The following is a 13,428-nucleotide window of genomic DNA, read 5'->3' as shown; positions in this document are numbered from 1 at the left end:
TGGTTTCTGGATCACAAACCCAAATTTAGCACCTCTGTTCTCTGTTTATACCCTTATGGGTTTAGAAGTACCTTCACATGTCTTCTGTGTATTTCCCTAAAAGACCTCACAGGAATCAGAATTTCTAAGTCCCATGGCCAAATGTTTGTTGAATAAAGTAAATTTGTCAAGTGTTTATGGAAATAGGAGCAAAAGATGGTGGACAGTGATCACTGACAATAAGCACTAAAGTAATAGGAAAGGATCATTCAATCAAACAGCATCATCAACAAAACACATTATCTATCTATCTACCTATCATCCTATTTTGGGAAAAGTACAAAGTAAGTAAATAGTCATAATTATTCTTTTTGGGGGAGTTTACAAAATAAAAAATGCATGAATACCAGTATTGCTTGTGAAAATTAAACAATGGATATAAGAGGAAATAGTTAATATGTATTATATTTATGTTATGCCTGCACTTTGTTTCCAGTAGAATGAAGGAGTAATTTCCTTACTACAAGCTAAGACTGAAACCAAGTTGGTCACTGACATACTCTGTCAACTCTGACACTTTGCTGCATATCTCTAAAATGCCCTCACTCCATAACAATGTTCAGCAACAGTAGCATGTTGCCCTTTTGAGTCTTATAAGTCACATGAGACCTTCAAGAATGGAAACATCTAGTCTCCCAATTCTTCTGCACCCTCCTTGGAGGGTGACACCTATATAAACTTCTTATCTATGGCTCATAGAGTCTCCTTGTGGAATGTAAATCAAGAATTCTTTGAAAAGAAACAGGAAAAAGGAACATTCCAGGCAATGGGCAAAGCTAAAGGATGAAAGAGTCTAAAAGCAGGATTAGGATATTCATTAGGATAATGAAAGTGTTGAAGAGATTTGCCTAAAATTGGCTAAGAGAAAGGATGGGAGAATAGGAAATTACAAAAAAATGGGTGCATATTAACATGGTACCTTGAAAAAAAGAGCATGAAGTATTAAAATGTTTGACTCATCACATAATGGCAAGTCAATGAGGGGTCCTAGTCACCAGGCCTAAGATAGTGCCCCACAAACAGCAGTCATGCAATAAATATCTCCCTTTGTGAAGACAGTGATGGCAATATGATTTTAAAGAAAAGCAAGGATGATGTGCTCTGGTGTCAAACAGAGAAGTAGCTTTGACAGTTTGTTCCTTTTCATTGTGTTTGGAGTCCACTAAAGAATAAACATTTAGCAGAAAACATTTAAAACACACACACACACACACACACACACACTCATTGGTCTTTAGAAATGCAAAGGGGAGTGGCTCAGTTACAGCCAATAGGAGAGCTGTACCCATATCACAACTCAGCTTGAACATCACATCCTTGAAGTCAGCCCCTCCTGCTCTCGCATTCTAAGTAATTCCCACCATATTCTGGCTCTCAGCATCTACTATGAGACCTAATTCTACTCTTTACATTCATACATACATCAGTAGCACCTAACCTCCCCATCATGCTGCTGTTATCTTCCAGCTCACCTGGATTTCACCAGTGTAAAATGACTGATCATTCTCTAGTGGATAAATCTCTAGAAATTCTCAGGGAATTAAGGCAATATGAATATGGTTAAAAGGCTTTCTGCATACAGCACTGTGAAAAATGGAGGGAAAGGATTTGTCAGGGAAGGTAAGATCAAGACATTGGGTCTTTACCTGGGTGCTATTGTGTAAAACAAAACCTGGATTTTTAAGTAATGAATAACAAAAAACAATAATAATAATCTTGCATCATACTGTGTAGTTTTGGAAATTTTTATAACCTCAGCATCTGTAGATACTTGGGGAAATAGCAGTAAGATAGATAGTACATTCAATATCAAAAAGAAGATGCCCTACGACCTTGGAGTTGTAAATTACAAAAAACTGAGAGCAATTTGAATGTTAATTACACCACTGATTCAGCAGCTTGATATATTAAAGAAGCTTATGTGTGTACCAGGAATGGGACTAGTTAAAAGAAGGAAAATTCAAGCTAAGGGATAGCCATTGGTTTTTAACACACTCAGAGAATATAGAGAACTGTGAACCATCAGAAGAAATAACTAGCAAATGATAGGATAATTGCAAACAGATGTATCTGAAACTACTGGTGGGATTTAAAACTGTGGATTTTATCAGATGGTAATTTATCCTGGAACAAATGTCAATCAATGAACTATCCCATTCCAAAACCAGGATTTATTTCCATCGTTTGCCAAAATATCATAGGAGAACAATTATTATTAGACAGTAACCACTCTCTCAAATAAATGGAATATTCAGGGAATGAGTCATTCTGTTTAAAGTATATTAACTGGTAAACTGAAAATTATCCAGAGAACCCTTGCAATTCTCATCTATATTTTTGGAAATGATTTCCTGTGATTTTCTGTAGAGGATGGTGAACATCAAGGAGTTTTCTTGCTGTTGGGAAACATGATGTCTCAGTTTCTTCCTCTAAGAGGAAGGTGTAAAGAACTGGGTTTCCTGTGTCCTGGTCTCAAGTCATCCTCTGAGGGTCCCAGTATTGCCCATGCCCAGGAGACACCATTCACACTGAAAACTGGGCTCCAGAGTACCAGTCCTATCGTGAATGGGATCCCCTGGAAAGACAATACTCTCTGGCAATGTTACTTGTATTGTTTTAAACAAATGCCTGATGTTCATTTGTTTGTTTCTTTTGTCACCTGCCTTTTTTTCCAAAAAGCAAAAGAATGGGGGTGCCTGGGTAGCTCAGTCAATTAGGCGGAAAGCTGAAGAGAGGCAAAAAGGGATGGGTGTGATGAATCCAGTTGATATTTAGCAGTATCTTAAGCAAGGACTATTTTGTTCCCCCCAGAGGACATTTGGCAGTGTCTGGAGATATTTTGGGATGTCATAACCATGGGGTTGCCATGGGCATCTAGTAGGTAAAGGCCAGGGATGCTGCTGAACATACTACAATATCCAAGACAGCCCCCTACAAAGCCCCCAACCCTTTATCTAGCCCAAATGTCAACAGTAATGAAACAGAGAAATCCCAGTCTACACTTTTATTCATTTTGGTTGATTGTTTAATTTAATAGGCTATCTAATGGTGTGTTTATTTCACATATGAAAAGCTAATTCAAAGAAAAGGATCATCTTGGGAAAGGGGGGAAGGTAAGAGTTGGGGGTAGGAAAATAACTATTTTTTTCCAAAATTGAGTAACTGCTGTATTGAGAGAGTTGTGTATGGTCCATTGCTCACTTTATCATTTTCACAAATCCAAAGAATTTTGAGACACATTTTTCCTACACTTTCTTTATGAGCAGACTCTTCAACTAAATAATTAACTTGAGGAATTTGTAAGCAGCACTATAGATAAAATGAATTTAAGAGACAGGGTTAGAGGACATATTTAGATCTCTGACAAAATAGTAAAAGAATCCACTCAATTAAAATCAAAGAGCACCCAAGACATGAACTATCATACTTAGCCTTCAATCTGGTGGAAGTGGCTCTTTTGCCATGTGGGAGAAAGTTCTTTTAATTGCTCAGTCACAAGAACAGCCGGCTCCTCAATACAGGATGCCTCTAAGCCAGTTGCACACACATTCTGAGTCCTGTCTTGGATTTCTGACCTGTGGTCTAAGCCTGTGGTCTCAAGAAGACTGTTAGAGGGGAATGAAAAACACATTTGTTAATCTGCATGACATTAGCCCTGACCACCCTGCAATTGGACAAAAACTATCAGTGCCAGGCATCTGCAAACCCACAAACACCAGGATGCCAGGATGTTTTTCTGACTAACTAGGATGCTCTAAAGTTTTCAGTTTTATATCTGAAATGTGCCAACCAGCAATACCAGCTGTAGTGGTGTTCTGGGGATTTTAGGTTACTATCCTTAATTAGTTAGATCTACAAAGATATGTGTTGTGCTGGCTCTTATGTTACTATTTCTCTAGTTCTGAGGCCACCATAAGGGGAAATGTTTTGCTGTCGGTGAGAGTCTAGTCCAACATTGCCACGACGGAGGGTCCAGAGAAGGAAAAAATGCACAAAATCCAATTAGTAGTGTTTCTTCTATAAAATTGCTGATTATTACTCAAATGATTTTAAAAGATTATACATAAAAGACCACAAGGAAGAAAGACTGAAAGAAAATAGTACAATCTAGTCATGTTCATATTTTCTACTCAATTTCTTATCTTTAACTTTTAACTCTTATCCTTGCCTTGTCTCTGAGAAGCCTTTTCTTATATTCCTGGCATTGCTTGTCTTTGGCTTCTGGATTTCTTTGAGGTTTCTGGGCTTCAGAGCTTTCTACGAAAGTTCAACATTTTAAGACTTCATCAAAACTTGTAATGCTTTGCTTCCTTTACTTCTTTAGAGAGGACCTTATCTGTTCCTGTGTGCCAGGCTGTCCTTGCCTCCTTCTGCAATTCAGAATTTGTCTTCACAGTCAGGAAAACACAATCCCTCTTCCATTCATACTTCTTATACAGTTCCAATCAATCACACAAGAGATCTGAATGAAAATGGACCTGAACACACACAACAGCAGGGCTTCCTCACTGAAGAACTGCTAGAGTCCAGGAATTCTCAGGCTGCCATCTTTCCATGTGGCGCTTCACTCTCGTGCATCATGTAGCTAACTTATTTTACTTCATCTTTTATTCTTTTTCTAAAATTTAATCAGTTTTTGAGCAAAGCATGATAGTTTTTTTAATTTACTGAAGAAGTTATATAAATGTCATATAAAAACATGAAATGATTCTCAACATCATTAAACATTAGATAAATGCAAATCAAAACTACAGTGAGAGATACCATATACCTAAATACTGGTGAGAATACAGAAAACTGGACCACCCGTACACTGCTAGTAGGGACGTAAAATAGCACAACCACTCTGGAAAACAGTCTTACAGCTCCCTTAGAAAGTAAAAATGAACTTTTCTTTCATTTTTTATTTAAATTCAATTAGCCAACATACAGTACATCATTAGTTTCAGATGTAGAGTTCAATAATTCATCAGTTGCATATAACACCCAGTGCTCATCACATCATATGCCCTCCTTAATGCCCATCACCCAGTTACCCCATCCCCCCACCCACCACCCCTCCAGCAACCCTCAGTTTGTTTCCTATAGTTAAGAGTCTCTCATGGTTTGTCTCCTTCTCTGACTTCCCATTCAGTTTTCCCTCCCTTCTCCTATGATCCTCTGCGCTGTTTCTTATTCTTCATATACTTGCAATGTATTTGTTGATGTACAGGTGATTATTTCTTTAGATTTTCAATAAATTTATTTAAATAAATTGCATCTGCATTTCCTAAATCAAAAAAGTTCTCACATAAAGTTCATGCTGAAAAACTGATGAGACTCTAAGATAGGGTTTAAAACTATCTTGCTTTTTCTTGTGAAAAAACTCAGCATGAACTTCATGTGAGAATTCTTTTGATTTAGGAAATGCAGATGCAATTTATTGAAAATCTAAAGAAATAATCACCTGTACATCAGCAAATACATTGCAAATACATGAAGAATAATAAAAAGAATTCTAGGTTTCTTGGGCTTTAAAATGCAAAGTTGTTTTTTTTTTTTTTTCTTTTCAACAACCTGCTAACAAAAATGTGAAAGGGAAATTAGGTAATTTAAGCAGTTGCAAGTTTCTTTCAAATTGAATCCAAAAAAAAAAAAAAGTAAATGAGTAGTGAATACGGTTAATTATACCTCTGAACAAAATAGGTGGCTGCCAACAGAAGTGTGATTTGAAGGATTCCAGAAATACACACTTACCTGAAAAATAAATCTCCCCCCTCTAATCTGCCAGAGTGTTTTTAATGTCATCATTAGAGGTTTGAGTTTTTTTTAAAGTAAATATTGTCATGTATAAGATACCTATTAAAATGTAAATGACCTTTCTAAATAAATGAATTAAATGGTTTTGATCATTAATATATTAACAAGACTCGGGGGGGAGCAGATTGTAACCCAATGGGATGACATTGAAGAAATGAGACCTTTAGATAAGTGTGATTGGGCTCCCCACTCTTACCCTAAAGGCCTAAGTACAGCTTAAGAAAATAATGCTGTCACTAGGTAGTGTGTTTGCAAGAGAAGAGAGTATGAAGGACCGAAGTAAATAGGAAAAGATGTGAGGGAAGAGAAATAAGAAAAAGAAATAAGTAAAAACAAGGAAGTGAAAACACCTAATTCACAATTTTGCACAGTCTGGAAAAGTATTATTCTATACAGCTATCCCCCTCTGTCTGACATTGAGCCTCTGAGAGTTTTTTTTTAAAAAGAACACTTTTCCTCCAACTCCTCTTAATACTCTGCTTCAACCCAGCTTAGCACAGTGCCTTTCACTTAGTAAGCACTCAATAAATACTTGATTGATTGATACCCACTCTCTTGTCAGACTTACATGTTTTATGACTGACAGCACATCTCAAAGGAGTCTGAAAACTCATGTTGAATATGAAGGAGGCAGATATATTCCCATAGTTAACGGCACGCATCCACACAAACTGGGTGTGTACAGTGGGACAGCACACCACAATTGCCATTTATATAGTTTACTAAGATGGTTGAGGAGCAAATGCAATATTAACTTTTCTGGGAATAAATATCAAGAGAACTTCCTGACATAGGTTACTTTGGTCAGAAAAACAGATTTAATAATCCTATGTTGCAGATGTAAGACACCAGCTAATAAAAATTACAGTATTCAAATATATTCTAAGTGAACAGAGTCAATAAGCAACAAAACTTGGCCTCTTGAAATTATCCACCCAATTCATAGCTTAGCCTCAATGAAATGGACCAAAAGTCATTAAATTCTAGCTGGTAACATATGGAGGGCTCTGAAAGGAATTCTGCAGCCCTTTCATATGCTATAGCATTATGCTGTTTGGGAAGTTCCATACATTTTTCTGTAATGGTACAAATGAAACTATAAACTGCTGTTAGTGAATAAAACCAGATTGCTCTGGGCACAGAGCCACAGCAATCCAAGACTAATGTGTCAACCAGAACTGAGCTTGGTAGGTAGCCTCTGCAGAGCAAGAAAGTTATATTAACGAGATGAGATGCTTATAGCTATTCTATGTGAGCAAATCAATCCAGCTACTAAGTTGAAAAAGACTGTTGGGTGTCCAGGGCAAAATCATAGAGACCAGTTAGTGACAGAATTGCAATAATGCAGGCAAGAAAGATGTAATAATGCTTAAACTAAGATAGTAGCAGTAGGAGCAGTGATAAGAATTTTGGATAGTACCTAAAGGTAGAACTGAGAGAATCTGGTAATGGACTGAAAGTGCGATAGAAAGGAAATAAGGATGACTACATTTTTGACCTGACCAGTTGGATGAATGGAGGCACAATATATTTAGTACATGAAAATGGAAGATTCAAGAAAAAAACTCAGCTGAACTTGTTATAGTTGAGACGCCTTTTAGACATCCAAGTGGAGATATCAAGTAGACAAATGGATTTATAGCTCTGGATTTCACAAAGGTTTAGATGGAGATATAAATTTGGGAGTCATTAGCATATATATGGTGTTTAAAACTATGAAATTAGATAAAATCGCTTGGAGGTAGATGTTGTTATAAAAGAGAAAATGTCCAAGGCCTAATCCTAGGACACTTCAGATGCAAATCTTGGCCATATTGATGGAGTTTGCTAGAAGATGGGTATGAGGAGACATTGTGGGACCACTCACCTATAAAAGATCAAATGACCAGTATGGCTCATGACTATTTCCACAGTTAGAAAATCAGACATGTTAAAAGTTCTTAAATTCTCTAAATAAGCATGTTATTATTTGTAATGCTCACATAGGGAAAACTGATATAGGAATCAAATAATTATTCTGTAAATAATTATTAAATATTACTAATTTAGCTAAGTTTAGTCAATCCACAATCCTCACCTCTTCAAACATTTTTTTAATCCTGCTTTTCTCTTAAGAAGAGAATTTGGGGACTGAATTGCTTTAATTGTCCATTTCATTTTGTGTGGGATAAACCTAGAGTATTCATAGCCAAAAATCAAAGAATTTATCTATTCATTATCTGGTTAATTTAAGGGACACCTGATTTTGCTTGCAAGCTTGCTCATATTAATCAGATATTATTTACTTATGTTTATAAATTCTTGGAAATCATATGCCCATTTTACATGATTTAGGAATTGGGGTAATGAGAACATATAGTTTTGGACACATAGAAAAGTATTAATCTCTTTAAGATAATGTTGACTGGATGGATGGATGAAGGAAGGAAAGAAGAAGTAAAAATACATTGTATAAACCATCTCTAATGATTAGTATACATCAAGACCAATGAAACTGAGTACTTTCTATGACCTTATTTTGAAAAGAACTGAGCTTTCTTGTGCACACACCTAGCTGTGGCTTCTGCACCAATATGCTTGCTAGTAAGCCCATAAAACTCATTTCAGATAAATATTCAGAAATCATCTCTTTAATACTATCAATTCCTTGATTAAAAACCCCATTGACAATGACTTCAGCAAGATAGCAGAATAAGAAGCCCTGAACTCTTCTTTCCCTCATGGACACACCAATTCCACAGTAGTACATAAATCAATTCCCTTTGGGAGAAATAAGAAACTATTTGAGAAGCTCCTACAACCCAGGCAAATGTGAAACGATCCACATCCAAACTGGTAGGAAAATGAAGAAACCCTCTCTCCATAATCCCCATACCCAGCACAACGCCACATAATCAGGAGGAAATCCCCAGCTCCCAGCTTCTTCCAGGGAAGAGAAAGAGTTAGATTGTATATCTAATATCTCAACTTTTCTAGATGATTCCCTAGGGACTGGCTTTTATCTCGCCTGTCTGAGAGCACTGGTGGGACCATGTGTATACTAGATTCTTCTGGGCTACAGAGAACAAAGATGGTAATTTGAACTAGGGAGCAGACACTTGCCACAGGAGGAGTCCTGGTTCAGTACAGAGCAAGCAGGTGGAGGAAGAAAATTCTTTCTCTCTGGGGAGGGAAAGAATTGGATGACATATCAAACATTTAAACCTCTGGGGGTTGCCCAAGGGATGGTTTCTGTCTTGGAATGTTAACAGGATCCAGAATAGATACTTGGGATCCACTGAGAGCAAAGAAGGTAGTTTGCACTAAAATACAAGCACCCTTCAAAGCTTCCTGCTATAGCCCAAAGTAGAGCACTGACAGAATCCATCAGAGGTATAATCTAGCTGTTTGGAGGCCACTAAGAACAAAGATGGCAGTTTGGACTAGCACGAAGATTTTAGAGGCCCACACAAGCTCTGGCCAGGTTGATTAGTGAAGATCTTCTGTACATGGCTAGGAGAAGTGGCAGATTTTTCTAATGTGTAGATACCAATACAGCATCAAGGAAAATAAAGCAACTGGGAGACACAATTCAAACAAGGCAATAAGATAAAATTCCAGAAAATGATCACAGTGAAACAGAGATATATGAAATACTTGACAGAAAATTCAAAATAACCATCATAAAAATGCTCAGTAAGCGCAGGAGAACAATACATGAGCAAAGTGAAAATTTCAACAGGAGCACCTGGGTGGTTCAGTCGGTTAAGCCTCTGCCTTCAGCTCAGGTCATGATCTCAGGGTCCTGGGATCAAGCCCCATGTTGGGCTCTCTGCTCAGCAGGCAGTCTGCCTCTCCCGTTCTCTCTGATCATCCTCCGCTTGTGCTCTCTCTATCTCTCTCTGTCTGTCTCAAATAAATAAATAAAATCTTTAAAAAAGAAAAAAGAAAATTTCAACAAAGAGATCAAAAAGAAAACATTAAAAAGGACCAAACAGAAATCATGAAGCTGAAGAATAAAATAACTGAACTGAAAATTCAAAGAAGAGGTTTAACAGCACACCAGAGCACAGAAAGACAAAAAAAAAAAAAAACAAACAAAAAAACTCAACAAATTCAAAGACAGTTCATTTGAAAGTATCCAATCAGACAGCAAAAAGAATGAAAAAGAATGCAGAAAACTTAAGAGGTTTATGGTTCACAATCAAGGAAACCAATATGCATATTATGGAAAGCCCAGGAGGAGAAGAAAGAGGGGGAAAAAAGGATAAAAAATTATTCAAAGAAATAATCACTGAAAATATGGGAAGGAAATGGACATCCAGATTCAGGAAGCCCAAATGATCCCAAATAAAATGAACCCAAAGAAATCCACACAGAGATATATTATAATCAAATTGTCAAAAGATAAAGACAAAAAGCAAATTTTGAAAGCAGCAAGAGAAAAACAACTTGTTACACACAAGGGAAATCCTATAAGATTATTAGTGGGTATTTCAGCAGAAACTTTGCATGCCAGAGTGAACAGGATAATATATTCAAAGTGCTGAAAGGAAGAAACTGCCAACCTAGAATATTGTACCTCTCCCTCTGCCCCTTCCCCCACTTGCACACACTCTCTCTTTCTCTCTAAAATAAGTAAATAAATCCTTAAAAAACTATGACTAAAAATATATTAATGGATACATAATATATACAACATATGATATATGTTTCATATATATCACATATATGGTACAAAACATGTAAATTGTAACATCAATAACAAAGTGTAAGAAGGATACTAGTAAAGTGCAGAATTTTGGTATATGATTGAAGTTAAGTTGATATCAGCTTTAAATAGACTGTTATAAGATATTTTATGTAAGCCCCATGGTAAGCACAAAGAAAATACCTGTAGATGTTACACAAAAGAAAAAGAAAAGAGAGGAATCAAAGCATATAAATATAAAAAAATCAACAAAACACGTAGAACTATAAGACAAACAGAAAACAATTAACAAAATGACAATAGTATATTCTTCCCTATCAATAATTACTTTAAGTGAAAATGAATTAAAGTCTTAAAGCAAAAGACATAAAGTGGCTGAACACATTATAAAAACAAGATACAACTATATGTTGTCTACAAGGTATTTATTTTAGTTATATCTGAAACACATAAATAAGGACACACAGGCTTAAAGTGAAGGGATAAGAAAAAGATATTCCATGCAAATTGTATCCAAAAGAGAACAGAGGTGACTATATAGACACAATACACTAAAACTTGTCACAAGAGAGAGAAAGAGGACATTACATAATGATAAAAGGGTCAGTTCATAAGGAAGATATAAAAATTATAAATACATATGCACCCAATATCAGAGCACCTAAAGATTTAAAGCAAACATTGACAGAACTGAAGGGAGAAATAAATAGCAATACAATAACAGTAGGGCAACTTCAGTATCCCACTTTAATAATGAATAAAACAACCAAACAGAAAATCAACAAAAAAAAAACAGCAGATTTGAGTAACAGTGTAGACCAACTGGACCCAACAAATAAGTGAAACCCAATAGTAGCAGAATTCAAATATATAGAGAGAGAGCGAGAAAGAGAGAGGGAGAAAACTACCATAAGCAATCTCACTTCTGGGTATTTATGCAAAAGAAATAAATCGGGATTTGAACAGATATTAGCACTCCCATGTTTATTGTGGTACTATTCACAAAAGTCAAGGTGTGAAAACAATCCAAATGTCCATTGATGGATGAATGGATAAAGAAAATGTACTATATACATAAACAGGATATTATTCAGCCTTTAAAAGAAGGAAATCCTGCAATATATGACAAATTGCATGAACCTGGAGGAAATTATGCTGAATGAAATAAGTTGATCACAAGACAATACTGCACTTCTACACGTATATGACTTCTCTATAGATGGAGAAAATAGAATAGTGGTTTCCAGGCGCTAAGGGGATGGAGAAATGGAGAGGTGCTAATCAATGGGTATAAATTTTCAGAAATGCAAGATGAATAAGTTCTAGAGATCTTCTGTACAACATTAGGCCTATAGTTAACAATACAGTACTATACACTTAAAAAGTTATTAAGAGGGGCGCCTGGGTGGCTCAGTCATTAGTGGCTGCCTTCGGCTCAGGTCGTGATCCCAGTGTCCTGGGATCGAGCCCTGCATCGGACTCCCTGCTCGGCGGGAAGCCTGCTTCTCCCTCTCCCACTCCCCCTGCTTGTGTTCCCTCTCTCGCTGTCTCTCTCTCTGTCAAATAAATAAATAAAATCTTTAAAAAAAAAGTTATTAAGAGAGTAAATCTCATGTTGTGTTCTTAACACAATAAAATAAATTTAAATTAATAAAAATCCATTCAGTTTTCCCTCACTTCCCCTATGATCCTCTCACTATTCCTTATATTCCACATATGAGTGAAACCATATAATTGTCTTTCTCTGATTGACTTATTTCACTTAGCATAATACCCTTCAATTCCATCCATGTCAATGTAAATGGTAGGTATCCTTTCTTTCTGATAGCTGAATAATACTCCATTGTATATATGCAACTAATGAATCATTGAACACTACATTGAAAACTAATGATGTACTATATGTTGGCTAACTGAATTTAAATTTAAAAAAAAGATAACATAAAAAAAGAAAAATCCATTGACTTCTTCCTACTTACTTGAAAAAAAAAAGTTTACATTCTTTCACCTAGGGGCACCTGGGTGGCTCAGTCAGATGAGTGTCCAGCTCTTGATTTCAGCTTGGGTCATTATCTTGGGGTCCTGAGATCAAGCCTCAGATTGGGCTCCCTGCTCAGCAGGGAGTCTGCTTGTCTCCCTCTCCCTCTGCCCCTCCCCCTCCTCATGCTCTCTCGCTCTCTTTCTCTTTCAAATGAATGGATGAATCTTTTAAAAATAAATACATAAATTCTCTCACCTAGTGTTCAAAGCCTATTCCTCACCTTACTTAGCTCCCACTATTTCCCTGGATGACTGCTCCCATGAAGTCACTATGTACTCATCATTTCTGTCTCACCTTGAGCTTTCCTGTGTCTTTGCCTTTACTCATATCATCTATGCTCCACTGAAATGACCTTCCTATTCAGCTCTATCTATATGCATTCAGGCTCCTTCAAGGCCAAATTTAGCCTTTTTTTACCCACAAAATCTCTTCTGAACATCATAGGTAAAGCAACACTTACCCAAATGTTGGTAGCATAGTAACTATATACTCTTTTCAAGGCACTTGTCACTTTCTATCTTGCTCTATACTTACTTCCCCTATTAGACACTAGTCTCCTTGAAAACAGAATCCACCTCTAATTCATATTTGTACTATCTTATGCGATAAAAAAAATAATGCTCAAATATAGTGGGTGCTCAAAAAAACATTTGTTTAGTGAATGAAGCCATCCTGGAGAACTTAACATAAGGAATGCATTGAACAAAACAATTGCTAATAGAAAATAATTTATGCTTGGCTTTGGCAAGCATAGATAGGTACATAAGCCAAATTTGTGAGCAATAATTTTTTTCCTCAGAAACTTCTTTAACTTCTTCAACCAACTTCAGTCCAAACAGCCAGGTCATCTGTGCAGCCT

This window comes from Mirounga angustirostris, unplaced genomic scaffold (assembly GCF_029215605.1).
Source record: "Mirounga angustirostris isolate CCGP_5_RB_7025 unplaced genomic scaffold, mMirAng1.0.hap1 SCAF_4, whole genome shotgun sequence".
Taxonomy (NCBI): domain Eukaryota; kingdom Metazoa; phylum Chordata; class Mammalia; order Carnivora; family Phocidae; genus Mirounga; species Mirounga angustirostris.
The sequence above is the reverse complement of the archived record's forward strand: the minus strand, read 5'-3'. Positions refer to the sequence as shown.